This window comes from Moschus berezovskii, chromosome X, assembly GCF_049115385.1.
Source record: "Moschus berezovskii isolate FMDL1 chromosome X, NW_MosBer_1.0, whole genome shotgun sequence".
Lineage (NCBI taxonomy): Eukaryota > Metazoa > Chordata > Mammalia > Artiodactyla > Moschidae > Moschus > Moschus berezovskii.
Genome location: NC_142488.1, coordinates 111851630 through 111866580, shown reverse-complemented (window position 1 = coordinate 111866580; position 14951 = coordinate 111851630). Strand labels below are relative to the sequence as shown.

General features: G+C 40.5%; 1 long non-coding RNA gene and 1 pseudogene across 7 annotated transcripts in view; both read right to left on the bottom strand.

Moving 5' to 3' along the window:
• Positions 1 to 14951, bottom strand: part of LOC129563799 (uncharacterized) — a 519846-nt gene that overhangs the window by 229551 nt on the left and 275344 nt on the right. The gene's annotated exons all lie outside the window — the stretch shown is intronic.
• LOC129563798 (PRELI domain-containing protein 1, mitochondrial pseudogene) lies at positions 6119 to 6859 on the bottom strand (annotated as a pseudogene).

The following is a 14951-nucleotide window of genomic DNA, read 5'->3' as shown; positions in this document are numbered from 1 at the left end:
AGTTAAAAATAATACCATATAACCAAACGGGGTTTATACCAGGAATGCAACTCTGTTTCAATATTCTCAATTAATCAATGCAATCCAACATATTAAATGATTTAAAAAAAAGAAAATCACATTATTATATCAATGCGTACAGAAAAAGCACTTGACAAAACTCAGTATTAATACATGATTTAAAAACTCAGCAAATTAGGAACAGAAGGAAATTTCTTCAACTTGATAAAGGGCATCCATAAAATCTATAGCTAACATTGTACCTAATGGAGAGAGACTAAATGCATTTCCTCTAGTATCACTATTCTTAGTGCAATAAGGAAAATAAATAAAATGCATATTAATTAGAAAAGAAGAAATTAAATGATCCTTATTTGCTAACTTGCTGCCGAAGTAGAAAATGGTAAATAATCTAAAAACAAATAACCACAAAAAAACTTCCTACTATGAATCTGTAAGTTTAATATTGTAAAATAAAAAGACAATACACAAAAATCAACATTTGTATATATTAGCAATGTAAAATTGGAAACTGAAATTCCCTCCCACCCAAAAAACTTTAACATCAATTAAAACACCTCCAGAACATAAGACACTTTAAATACAAACCCAATAAAATATATACAGGATATTTATGCTGAAAATGACAAAATTCTGATGAAAAAAAATCAACAAAGGCCTAAATAAATGGAGAGACATAGTGCTCTCATGGATTCAAAGACTCAATACAATTTAGATGTTAGTCCTCTTTTACATAATAAATTTAATGCAATCTCTTTAGAAATTTTGTAGGTACTGACAAATTGATTTAAAAATTTATGTGGAAAGGAAAAAAAGGGGCAAAAAATATTCTGAATAAAGAACAAAGTTGGAAGTCTCACACAACCCAAATTTTAAAAGTACTGTAACACTGTAGCAATCAAGATTGTCAACAAATAGATCAATGGAATAGAACAGACAGGGCAGAATTAGATCCAAATGCATATAGTAAACTGATTTTTAGCAAAGGTGAAAATGCTATCTAATGGAGAAAATAGTCTTTTTGAGAAAACAAAATGGTGCTGTATTAGATATTTGTAAACCCAGGTTCCTAACAGTATTATTCACAGTACCCAAAGAGTGATGCAACCAAAGTGACCATCAACAAAAAAATGGATAAGCAAATTTGGTATACACATATAATATTATTCAGCCTTAAAAAGGAAGAAAAGTCTGACATATGCTACAATATAGATGAACTTTGATGGTATTATGCTAAATCAAGTCAGACAAAAAGACACATACTGTATGATTACACTTATATGAGATATCTACAGTAGTCAAAAGCAGAAAAAAAAAGAGTATTAAAAAGGAGAGACATTATTTTGCCAACAAAGGTCTGTCTAGTAAAAGCTATGGTTTTTCCAGTAGTCATGTATGGATGTGAGAGTTGGACCATAAAGAAAGATGAGTGCCGAAGAATTGATGTTTTTGAACTGTAGTGTTGGAGAAGACTCTTGAGAGTCCCTTGGACTGCAAAGAGATCCAACCAGTTCAGCCTAAAGGAAATCAGTCCTGAATATTCATTGGAAAGACTGATGTTGAAGCTGCAACTCCAATACTTTGGCTACCTGATGCAAAGAACTGACTCACTGGAAAAGCCCCTGATGCTGGAAAAGATGGAAGGTGGGAGGAGAAGGGGACAAGAGAGGATGAGATGGTTGGATGGCATCACTGACTCAATGGAGATGAGTTTGAGTAAACTCCGGAAGTTGGTGATGGATGGGGAGGCCTGGTGTGCTGCAGTCCATAAGGTCACAAAGAGTCGGACATGACTGAGCAACTGAACTCAAAGCAGTAGTCAAATTTATGGAAACAGTAGAATGGTGGTTAGCAGGGGCTGGAGGAGAGAAAAATGGGGAAATGTTCTTTACTGGGTATAGAATTTCAGATTTACAAGATGAAAACATTCCAGAGATTAGTTACACACAATGTGAAAAATATTTTCAGAAAATATTTAACACTACTAGAAATGGTAATGCTTCCCTGGTGGCTCAGTGACAAAGAATCCACTTGCCAATGCAGGAGACAAGGGTTTGATCCCTGGGTCAGGAAGATCTCTTGGAGAAAGAAATGGCAGGTCACTCCAGTATTCTCATGGACAGAAAAGCCTGGCAGACTACAGTCCATAGCGTGGCAAGAGTCAAACACAACTTACCAACTAAACCACCACCAGAAATGGTAAAATAATAAATTGTATGTTATGATTTTTTAACCACAATTTTTAAATTTAAATTTTTGAAAATAAAAAATTGTGCCAGAAAAACCACTAGTAGACTAGTGGTTCTCTGGAGCAGTCTTAGGGATAGCAGAGATTAACAGTATATGTGAATGAAAGAGTCTCTTGGAGTGATGAAAATGTTCTAAAATATTCATGGCAATTGTTGCAGAACTTGGTAAATTTATTTAAATCATGACTGATTTGTAAACTTTAAAAGGGTTAATTATATGCAAAATATGTTTCCATAAAGTTCTTATTAAAATAAATAATTCAGGAACACTATTAATAAGCAATACCTGCTTTATTATAAATTATCCTTAGATATGATACCAAAAGCATGATTTATAATAGAAAAAAAGGACAAAATGGACTTTATGATATTTACCACCTCCCAGTGTAATGGAAATAAAAGCAAAAATAAACAAATGGGACCCAATTAAACTTAAAAGCTTTTTGCACAACGAATGAGACTATAAGCAAGGTGAAAAGACAGCCTTCAGAATGGGAGAAAATAATAGCAAATGAAGCAACTGATAAAGGATTAATCTCAAAAATATACAAGCAGCTCATGCAGCTCAATTCCAGAAAAATAAATGACCCAATCAAAAAATGGGCCAAAGAACTAAACAGACATTTCTCCAAAGAAGACATACAGATGGCTAACAAACACATGAAAATATGATCAATATCACTCATTATCAGAGAAATGCAAATCAAAACCACAATGAGGTACCATCTCATGCCGGTCAGAATGGCTGCTATCCAAAAGTCTACAAACAATAAATGCTGGAGAGGGTGTGGAGAAAAGGGAACCATCTGACACTGTTGGTGGGAATGTAGACTAGTAAAGTCACTATGGAGAATAGTGTGGAGATTCCTTAAAAAACTGGAAATAGAAACCCCATGTAACACAGAAATCCCACTGCTGGGCATACACACTGAGGAAACCGGAATTGAAAGAGACATGTGTACCCCAATGTTCATCGCAGCACTGTTTACAGTAGCCAGGACATGGAAGCAACCTAGATGTCCATCAGCAGATGAATGGATAAGAAAGCTGTGGTACATATACACAACGGAATATTACTCAGCCATTAAAAAGAATGCATTTGAATCAGTTCTAATGAGGTGGATGAAACTGGAGCCTATTATACAGAATGAAGTAAGTCAGAAAGAAAAACACCAATACAGTATATTAACACATATATATGGAATTTAGAAAGATGGCAATGATGACCCTATACGCAAGACAGCAAAAGAGACACAGATGTAAAGAACAGACTTTTGGACTGTGTGAGAGAAGGCGAGGGTGGGATGATTTTGGAGAACGGCATTGAAACATGTATATTACCATACATAAAACAGATCACCAGTCCAGGTTCGATGAATGAGACAGGGCGCTCAGGGCTGGTGCACTGGGATGACCCTGAGGTATGGGATGGGGAGGGAGGCGGGAGGGGCGTTCAGGATGGGGGAACACATGCCTGATTCATGTCAATGTATGGCAAAAATCACTACAATATTGTAAAGTAATTAGCCTTCAATTAAAATTAATTATTTTAAAAAGAAAAAGAAAAGCTGCAAACATGAAGAAGATGTATGCAAATCACACAGCCAACAAGACATGTTCATAACGTATAAAGAACTCTCAAAGCTCAACAGTAAGAAAACAAATAATCCAATTTTAAAACATACACAGAAACTGATCATATACAAATGGAGATGTTAAACATCATTAGCCATTAGGGAAATGCAAATTGAAACAATGACAAGATACCACCACATACCAATTATAACACCTAAATAAAAAACAACAATACCAAGAGTTGATGAGGATGCAAGAAACTACATCTCTAATATACTGCTCATGGGGATACAAAAATCATATATACTGGCAAATGATTTGGCCATTTGTTACAAAATTAACCATAAAGTTTATCATAATGATACAGCAATCCCACCCCTGGGTATTTACTCTAAAGAAAATTGGTATTCACACTAAACTCTCCACGGAATATTTCTTGAGATTCTGTTCATAACTGCCCAAAACTGGAAGCAATCCAAATGACCATTAACAAGTCAGTGGATAAACAAACTGTGGTAAATCCATATAAAGGACTTGGCAATAATAAAGAATGAACATATCACAATGTGGATAAATCTCCAGAGAACTGCTGAGTGAGAGAAGCCAGTCTTAAAAAGGTTACATACTGTATGTATGTTCCAAACTGTGGAAAATTTTTAAAGAGATGAGAATACCAGACCACCTTATCCCCCTCCTGAGAAACCTGTATGCAGTTCAAAAAGCAACAGTTAGAAACATACAGGGAAAAATGGACTGGCACCAAAGTGAGAAAGGAGTACATCAAGGATGTATATTGTCACCCTGCTTATTTAATTTCTATGCAGAGTACATCTTGCCAAATGCTGGGCTGGATGAAGCACAAACTGGAATCAAGATTTCTGGGAGAAATATCAATAACCTCAGATATGCAGATGATACCACCCTTATGGCAGAAAGCGAAAAAGACTAAAGAGCCTTTTCATGAAAGTGAAAGAGGAGAGTGAAAAAGTTGGCTTAAAACTCAACATTCAGAAAACTAAGATTATGGCATCTGGTCCCATTACTTCATGGCAAATAGATGGGGAAATAATGGAAATAGTGAGAGACTTTATTTTCTTGGGCTCCAAAACTACTGCAGATGGTGACTGCAACCATGAAATTAAAAGATGCTTGCTCCTTGGAAGAAAAGCTATGACAAACCTAGACAGCATATAAAGGAGCAGAGACATTACTTTGCTGACAAAGGTTTGAATAGTCAAAGCTATGGTTTTTCCAGTGGTCATGTATGGATGTGAGAGTTGGACCATAAAGAAGGCTGAGTGCCAAAGATTTGATGGTTTTGAACGTGGTGCTGGAGAAGACTCTTGAGAGTCCCTTGGACAGCAAGGAGATCAAACCAGTCAATCCTAAAGGAAATCAACCCTGAATATTCACTGGAAGGGCTGATGCTGAAGCTCCAATACTTTGGCCAACTGATGCGAATAGCCCAATCATTAGAAAAGTCCCTGTTGCTGGGAAAGATTGAAGGTGGGAGGAGAAGGGGACAACAGAGGATGAGATGGTTGGATGGCATCACCAACTCAATGGACATGAGTTTGAGCAAGCTCTGGAAGACAGTAAAGGATAGGGAAGCCTGGTGTGCTGCAGTCTGTGGAGTCACAGAGAGTCTGAGATGACTGAGTGACTAAACAACAACAACAACTGTATGATTCCATGAATATGACATTCTGGAAAAAAAACTATAGTGATGGAAAACTGATCAGTTGTTTACACAGTGAATAGAGGTTAGAAGTGAGTAGAGGGTTTAACTCAAATGGAACAGCACAAGGGATCTTTCGGGGGAGACGGAACTATTCTGTATCTTCATTGTGGTGGTAGTTTTGTGACTCTATGTGTGTGTAAGAACTCATAAAAATGCACACCAGAAAAGACAACTTCACTTAAAGATAATTTTAATTTCAGTAAGTATTTATTGAGTGCCTGTTACACGCAAGATTTTGTTTCATATACTTGGGACACATCAGAGGATAAAACAACAGTCCCTGCCCTCACGGAGCTTACAGTCTAGCATTTACGACCATTTCACCTGGATGCAGTCACCCTGGGCAAGTCACTGGGCCTCTGTCCTCAGCCACCTGATGCAGGAGTAAGAAGGCCGGCTCAGACATGGGTAACTGACCGGCTGTGCTGCAGATGCCAAACAGGGCACCTACCCCCAGCCCACCATCCAGACAGCCAACAAGACTGGAAGCTGGCTTTTAATAATAAACTACAGGAGGAAGGGGCACAGAGACTGGAGCCGGTAGTCTGCTAGGCTGCTGCCTCGGGGCCTGGGCTGGCTACACAAACTGCTGCTGCTACTGCTTCTTGGTGGCTGCCTTGCTGGCAAGGTCCTTGGCCTTCTCCATAGCTGCCACTGCCATCTCTTTGGCCTTCTCCTTGGCTTCCTTGGCTGTTTCAACAAGGGTTTGGGGTGGGAACTCACCTTTCAGCTTGGCCAAGATGTATTCAAAACCCTTCATAGTCATGGTCACGTTGGTTTTGAACCGTGCAAGACCAAATTCCTGGAAAGCTCTGGAGACGCCAAATAAGCTAGAGGATACCCAGGTTTCCCAGCAGATTTCAGTCCAGCCGCTGTTATCAGAGTTCATACAGTAAACACATCATTCCTCCACCACCATCAGCTGGGTGTGGTTGATGTTCCAGGTGAAGGTGGCCATGGTCTGGTTTTTTGGGTCCACAATAGAATCTTCCAGGATGTACACTAAGTGAGCAACACTGGCAGGAAACAGTCACTCAGCCCAGTGGGGCATCCTGTTCGTCTTGGACAGGAGTCCTCAGACAGGAGCTTCTGGTCAGAGGTCACCTCTCGGTGCACTATGTCTTCCATCAAGACATGTTTGCTATAGGGATTTGGGCACCGCTGCCAGAAGGCAGCAAACACTTGGTCCCAGGAACTCCAGAGCATGCTCTGGCCCAGGAAATACTCCACCATCGTCCTGGCCAGGGCAGACTCAGTGCCTGGGCAGCATTAGGTGTGTGAAGCCCCGGGGGCATGCGCAGGCAAGACTGGAGCTCAACCAGGCTAGCAGCAACTCAGTTGCTATAGCACTGCACCCAACCAGCCACCGCCACCGCTGCCATGAGGGATAACTTTTAAAACAGAATGAAAAACTAATCCTGATTCAAGGAGGTTAAATGATAAATTTTAGGTTATACATTTTATCTCAATTCAAAAAATCAATGCATCAATCAATCCTAGTTTAATCACTTTCAGTTCTCTGACCCCGGGCAACTTGACTTCATTTTATTTGTACATAAAATGTGAATAAAACTGCCTACCTCATAAGCTTATCATGAGAATTAAATACAAACTTTATATAACATGCTTGCCATATGACAAGGGTTCAATAAATGCTATTTATTAATTTCACCCTGTAGATAACTTCTCCCTTTTGAATCCATCCTAAAGAAGTCTTTGAGAATATTTTTATTAATATATATGCACCTTCATTTTTTTCTATCCCTCCACAAACACACGTCTATTCAGCAAACAGGGAGACCCCCAGGAGAGACCCAAATTCCTACTAATGAGTCCTTCAATCAATTTACAGCCATGACCCATAACGAACAAGAATTTGCCCCATCCCCAGGGCATCATGCTTACACTAAGCCTCCTCTTTTGGAGACAGAGTCTTTTACACCAGGCAGTCCTGCCAACAGCCCTGTATCCCAGGTATATTCCCCTCTCTAAAAAAGTTACCACTGTTGTTTCACTATAACCTTAACAGAGGGGGATTCTAGATTCACCAGTGGAGAATAACAAGAGCAAAGCAGCAAAACAAAAAAGAAAGGTAGGATATTAGACATATTTTTCCAACTTCACAGTTGGTCAAGGGCCAACTATTTCAGCCCATTTTTCTTTAACAATCCCCTCCCCCAAACTGAGACATGGAATTTACCCCAGTCCACCCTATCATCTAGGAAAATCTTCAAAAAAAGTGAAACACTGGGTCTAGCTACTGGGTTTGATTTTGGATGCAACATTTGTGTAGGCCACAGCTCCAACAAATCTGTTCTATGCAACAAATTATTATTTCCTCTGTTCGTCATTATCCTGCACTGTGCCTCACTTGCAAAAACATGTTTCAGATGCTATTTGCTCCATAATGTTCCACTGAGAAACAAGGCATGCATCATGCCCCCAACAGTAGCTCCCAGAACATACAGTTGCCGGCATCAGAACCCATCATAAAGAAGAGAAATTTCCATCTCCCGCCCCCTCATGATCAAACTGGGGCTTCAGCCCACACAGATCTGTCACTCTGAGAAGGCTCCCCAGTCACAGCATCATCTTTGCCAAGGAAGAACAGAGAAAATTGCATCTCAGAGCTACACAAAGTTAACTTTTCTATTCTAGCCTGTATTTTAGCAGCACTGTCTTCTTAGAACAATTATCTCAAAAGTACAAACTCAGTTTTCACCTAAAGTGGAAAACTGACTTGGAAGAGGAGTGTCCTGGACTAAGTTCACACCAGATCCTAAAATCATATTGCAAAAGAACCAAACCGTAGAATGATGGAACACAGAATGTAAGATTTGGCATAATCAAAAAAAGGGGAAAAAAAAGAAACAAAACCTCCTTTGACAGGCCCCCTCCTGAACTTGTCATCTGAGATGAAGAGAAATATTCCTTGAAAAAGAATTAAATATGGGGTTTCTATCATGCCATTCCGGTATCCCAAAATAGTAGCAGTAACACTGATTCACAAACACACGCTGCAATCAAAACCTTAACCCGTGCTCTCAGCATCGGTTCAAAGGTCCTCCCTTTCAGGAAGCTTCTTCAAGTAGCCTGGCCCATATCTCATTTTCTGTCCCAATCTCCCTAGCATAAGTTTATAACTGTGTTGTGTGCTGCTCAGTCATAGTGGGAAGAAATGTAAGGTTTCCCTTCCCAATTAGATGGTAGGCTCAAGAGCAAGGAGTTTGTTTATAACATCCCTGTCGGTAGGTGTTTCTCAAATACTTGCTGCTCAACTATAAAACACTGAAGTGCTAAGGAAGCTTAAGCAACCCTGGCTCCCACTGGGTCCACAGAGACATACAGAGGGCCACCAATGAAACCATTTCAGTGTCGAGAAGAATGTACCTACCGACAATCTATATAATCCAGAAAGCTGTTTGTTGCTATTATATTAATGAAGCAATTGTCCCAAATGCTCAATACCAAACATTTAAGTATGGAGATTCATGTACTCACAGGGAGATAGAGGCTCAGGCAATGCAGCCCACTGAAACCCTTAAAGGAGATCTGTGTTGGAGGAGGCAGGATGTGGGTTGGAAATCTTGCCTCGCTTATTATGCCTTCTTTCACTGCTCATATCCACAAATGTAACATTTTGCAAGTAACAGAGTTCAAAGGCCAATATTTCCTCAGGTCCAACAGACTGAAAGTGGGTGTTCCTCTATGTTCTTGGGAAGAAAAAGTTCCAGTGCCACAAATTCATCTGGAAGTCTTGTGTCAATGCCAAGACTGTAGTACAAGGAACAGGGGAAGGTGCCTGGACTGGGAAAGCCAAAGCAAGAGATGTATATATACAGGGCAAAGTATAGGTATGAGCGAGGCAGGTAAACCAAAAGCAGGAGGTCACAGTGGACAAGGGTAGAAGTCAGACAGGTCATGAGGAGTCTGGAAACACACGGGTACCAGACAGCAAGGCAAGAATTGACTTGATCAATTAAAGTAAATACAATGGCTGTGGAGGGAGAGTCCCAGTTATGCCACTTACTAGATCTGTGATGCTTGACAGGTTGCATCTCCAACATCCTAAACTCCTTTATCTATGAAACAGGGACAGTTAAACCTACTTAACTGCCTACCTCACATGCAGTAATAGGGAGCAAAGGAGATAAAGCACATCTGAACACACCTGCTAAATTCTAAATCACTGTTCAAATGTAAGTGACTGCTGTGACGAGATCATTTTGTGGACAAAGAGAAGTATGTGGCACTACTGGACTGGTAAGCCCAGTAGTGAGTCCAGAACTTGCATCATAGACCACAGAAATGCAAAAATAGATCATAGCAGCAGAGAGAAGAGTCACAGAGTAGCAACAACAAAGAGGCCATGAAACTAACATCCTTCCACTGCAGGAAGTATCTTATATAAGCTAAGGCAGGACACAAAGAAAAGGCAAGACTTTCTCTTCTCTCTTAACAGAATAAAATTAATATCATGCATTTTTGAGCACCTACGGTGGACCCATATGGGATTGCAGGAGGAAGGGGAGGAGACCCAGGAGGGAGCGGGCTGACTTCTGTTCCTTGCCTCAGTGAGTGGCACTAACACCCACTCAGTAGTCCAAACCAGAAAACTGAGAGTCAATTCTAGACTTCTGCTCCCTGCCTCTGGCCCTTCTCATCCGATCAATCAGTAAGTCCTATCGATTTTGCTCACAAACACCTCTGAAATCTGTGCTTTCTTCTCAATTTCTATTGCCATGGTACTCACTCCCTCAGTCCTCCAATCTCTCAACCTCCTAATCAGCCTCCATGCCATCAGTCATCTTTTTAAATCACTAATCAGATCATGTAACTATTTCACGCAAAATTCTACAATGGCTCACCATCACTGCATGTAACCTGAAGTTCAATGGATAATACAAGACAATATAATAAGCACATGCTAAATGGTATGTTGCAGACAACAGGCACTGAAGGAGATGAGAAAAAACAACACAGGTTCCCTTACTGGGGAAGAATACAAGGAGAGGAGGAGACTTACACTGAGTCTCAAGGAACTGACAGAATTGGAAAAGTTGGAAGTATGTAAGTATGTCTGCATCTGAGGATATGTGTGGGGGTGGGGGATGGGAGAATCACAGAGATCTTTAAGAAGGAGAATTAAACCTCAGGAACACAATGAGCTTCCTAAGATTCAGGGGGATAATGTCAGCCCTCACACAGCACCAAATAAGCACATTTCCAGTTAATAAGGTGGCTTGCTCTTTGCTTTCTGAAAATGGAAAAATTAAATTATCTGCTTTGAAAACGCTGCCTCAGAAGCACTTGGCAAACAGATTGAATATGGAGCCACCATCCTGGCAGAAGATAAATCAAATACAGAATGGCTCTGACAAAGCTCAGAACATGTGACGAAAACTGAGAGAGACAGGACCTGGATTCCAGCCATATCCAGTGTGTCAAGATCTCTGAGGGGCAGCTGCAAGAAGGAAACTAAATCAAAGGGGAAGAAGCAGTATTTAAAGAGACTATCATCTACAGAAACAGTGCTCCTTCCAAAAAAAAACAGTAGCAATGGGATGCATTAAAAAAAAGCACTTTAATATGGAAGTGAGACAAACAGCAGGCAGACGCACAGAGGCTGACACAACTGTTTCTGTGTTTAAAAAACTGGGAAGATTTTGGAGAACCCAGCCATTCCAATTCTCGGTAATGTGACTCCCACATGATACTAATATATTTGGCTGAGAGTTGAGAAGTTCACAGAATCAACCTGATTTTTTGCCAATTTCTATGATACCAAATACACAGCTTTTATTAGTGGTTGGTTTGTTGTTTTTTTGGCTGCACCACACAGCAATCATACAGGATCTTAGTTTCCCCTCCAGGGATAGAACTTGCGCCCCCTGCAGTGGAAGCACAGAATCTCAACCACTAGACCAGCCAGGAAGTCCCTTTATTGGTGGTTTTTATCGACATAACTAATTGTGGTAATATCATGTTACCTGTCAAGTCAAATTCACCTTTTGGAGACTGTTTTCTGTCTCTGCATAGTAAACACAAAATATTCCTATTTCATGATGTTGACATTGGAGAGAACAGCCTTGGTGCCCTGGTCAGAGAAAGAACCTGGGCCTGAGTGGAATACACCAAAAGGAGGGATTTAGGATTTGTATAACATTGAAGATTCTGCCTAGGACTTCAGGAGAATAGATATATAACAGATCATAATGATAGGTGATAGAGATAGATGACAGATCTAAATGATGAGATATAGACGATGACAGAGATAAACCGCAATTGCATTCCATTCTAATTAAAGATAGAGCAAACACCACACACTTGCAACTTAGCTAGATTGAGAACCTGAACTGAACTTCCTGCCTGCAGATGTGTGGGTGTTCAAGCTAGAGAGGCTCATAGAACATGTAGCTCTCGACACAGCACAGATGTATCTAAGCACAAACACCTTCTCCCCCGCTCAGGATATACTCTGAACCATATCATTATTCTATCAAATTAAATACTGACAGCCAGGTTTGGATCTCCGAGTATCTCAAAAAGAGTTACAGAGTTTTTTTAAAAAAAAAAAAACAAAGCACCAAAAATGAATGCAGGACCATGGCCCCAGGCTCTACCATCCTGATCTTAAGGAGCACAGGTGTGAGACAGTTCTGTACTTCCTCTATTCTGTTCTCTTGTTTGGCTAAGTTTGGGTCCATTGAAGGGAGAAGGTAGGTGCCTTTGCACCCTGGACAAGTTGATCAAATCTACTGCTGTCATTTCCAGAGTTAATTTACCTCATAGCAGGAAGTACCTAGGGCTTCCTAGGTGGCTCAGAGGTAAAGAATCTGCCTGCGATGCAGGAGACATAATGAGATACAGGTGTGATCCCAGGGTCAGTAAGGTCCCCTGGAGGAGGGCATGGCAACCCACTCCAGTATTCTTGCCTGGAGAATCCCATGGACATAGGAGCCCAGCGGGCAATAGTCCATGGGGTCGCAAAAAGCCAGACATGACTGAGCACACACACACGGAGTACCTACAGAAGGTTCCTCACTTGGCAACGGCTTAGTTATTTCAGACTGAAAGCTCAGCTCAAATGTCACTTTCCCCAGGAAAGCCTCCCAGACTAGCTGCTGCTGCTAAATCACTTCAGTCATATCCGACTCTGTGCGACCCCATAGATGGCAGCCCACCAGGTTCCCCTGTCCCTGGGATTCTCCAGGCAAAAACACTGGAGTGGGTTGCATTTCCTTCTCCACTCCCAGACTTCAGTTCAGTTCAGTTGCTCAGTCATGTCCGACTCTGCGACCCCATGAATCGCAGCATGCCAGGCCTCCCTGTCCATCACCAACTCCCAGAGTTCACTCAAACTCATGTCCATCAAGTCGGTGATTCCATGCAGCCATCTCATCCTCTGTTGTCCCCTTCTCCTCCTGCCCCCAATCCCTCCCAGCATCAGAGTCTCTTCCAATGAGTCAACTCTTCGCATGAGGTGGACAAAGTATTGCAGTTTCAGCTTTAGCACCAGTCCTTCCGATGAACACCCAGGATTGATCTCCTTTAGAATGGACTGGTTGGACCTCCTTGCAGTCCAAGGGACTCTCAAGAGTCTTCTCCAGCACCACAGTTCAAAAGCATCAATTCTATCACAAACCCACAGCAAACATTATCCTCAATGGTGAAAAACTGAAAGCATTTCCCCTAAAGTCAGGAACAAGACAAGGGTGCCCACTCTCACCACTACTATTCAACATAGTTCTGGAAGTTTTGGCCACAGCAATCAGAGCAGAAAAAGACATAAAAGGAATACAAATTGGAAAAGAAGAAGTAAAGCTTTCACTGTTCGCTGATGACATGATCCTCTACACAGAAAACCCTAAAGACTCTACCAGAAAACTACTAGAGCTAATCAATGATTACAGCAAAGTTGCAGGATATAAAATCAACACACAGAAATCCCTTGCATTCCTATACACTAATAATGAGAAAATAGAAAGAGAAATTAAGGAAACTATTCCATTCACTGTTGCAATGAAAACAATTAAATACTTAGGAATATATCTACCTAAGGAAACAAAAGACTTGTACATAGAAAACTATAAAACACTAGTGAAAGTAATCAAAGAGGACATGAATAGATGGAGAAATATACCGTGTTCGTGGATTGGAAGAATAAATATTGTAAAAATGAGTATACTACCCAAAGTAATTTATACATTCAATGCAATCCCTATCAAGCTACCAACAATATTTTTCACAGAACTAGAACAAATAATCTCACAATTTGTATGGAAATACAAAAAACCTCGAATAGCCAAAGCAATCTTGAGGAAGAAGAATGGAACTGGGGGAATTAACCTGCCGGACTTCAGGCTCTATTACAAAGCCACAGTCATCAAGACAGTATGGTACTGGCATAAAGACAGAAATATAGATCAATGGAACAAAATAGAAAGCCCAGAGATAAACCCACGCTCCTATGGACACCTTATCTTCGACAAAGGAGGCAAGAATATAAAATGGAGAAAAGACAGTCTCTTTAACAAGTGGTGCTGGGAAAACTGGTCAGCCACTTGTAAAAGAATGAAACTAGAACACTTCCTAACACCATACACCAAAATAAACTCAAAATGGATTAAAGATCTAAATGTAAGACCAGAAACTATAAAACTCCTAGAGGAGAACGTAGGCAAAACACTCTCCGACATAAATCACAGCAGGATCCTCCAAGACCCACCTCCCAGAATATTGGAAATAAAAGCAAAAATAAACAAATGGGACCTAATTAAAATCAAAAGCTTCTGCACAGCAAAGGAAACTCTAAGCAAGGTGAGAAGACAACCTTCAGAATGGGAGACAATAATAGCAAATGAAGCAACTGATAAAGGATTAATCTCCAAATTATACAAGCAGCTCCTGCAGCTTAATTCCAGAAAACTAAGTGACCCAATCAAAAAATGGGCCAAAGAACTAAACAGACATTTCTCCAAAGAAGACATAAAGATGGCTAATAAACACATGAAAAAATGCTCAACATCCCTCATCATCAGAGAAATGCAAATCAAAACCACAATGAGATACCATTTCACACCAGTCAGAACGGCTGCTATCCAAAAGTCTACATGCAATAAGTGCTGGAGAGGGTGTGGAGAGAAGGGAACCCTCTTACACTGTTGGTGGGAATGCAAACTAGTACAGCCACTATGGAGAACAGTGTGGAGATTCCTCAGAAAACTGGAAATAGAACTGCCATATGATCCAGCGATCGCACTCCTGGGCATACACACCGAGGAAACCAGAATTGAAAGAGACACATGTACTCCAATGTTCATCGCAGCACTGTTTATAATAGCCAGGACATGGAAGCAACCTAG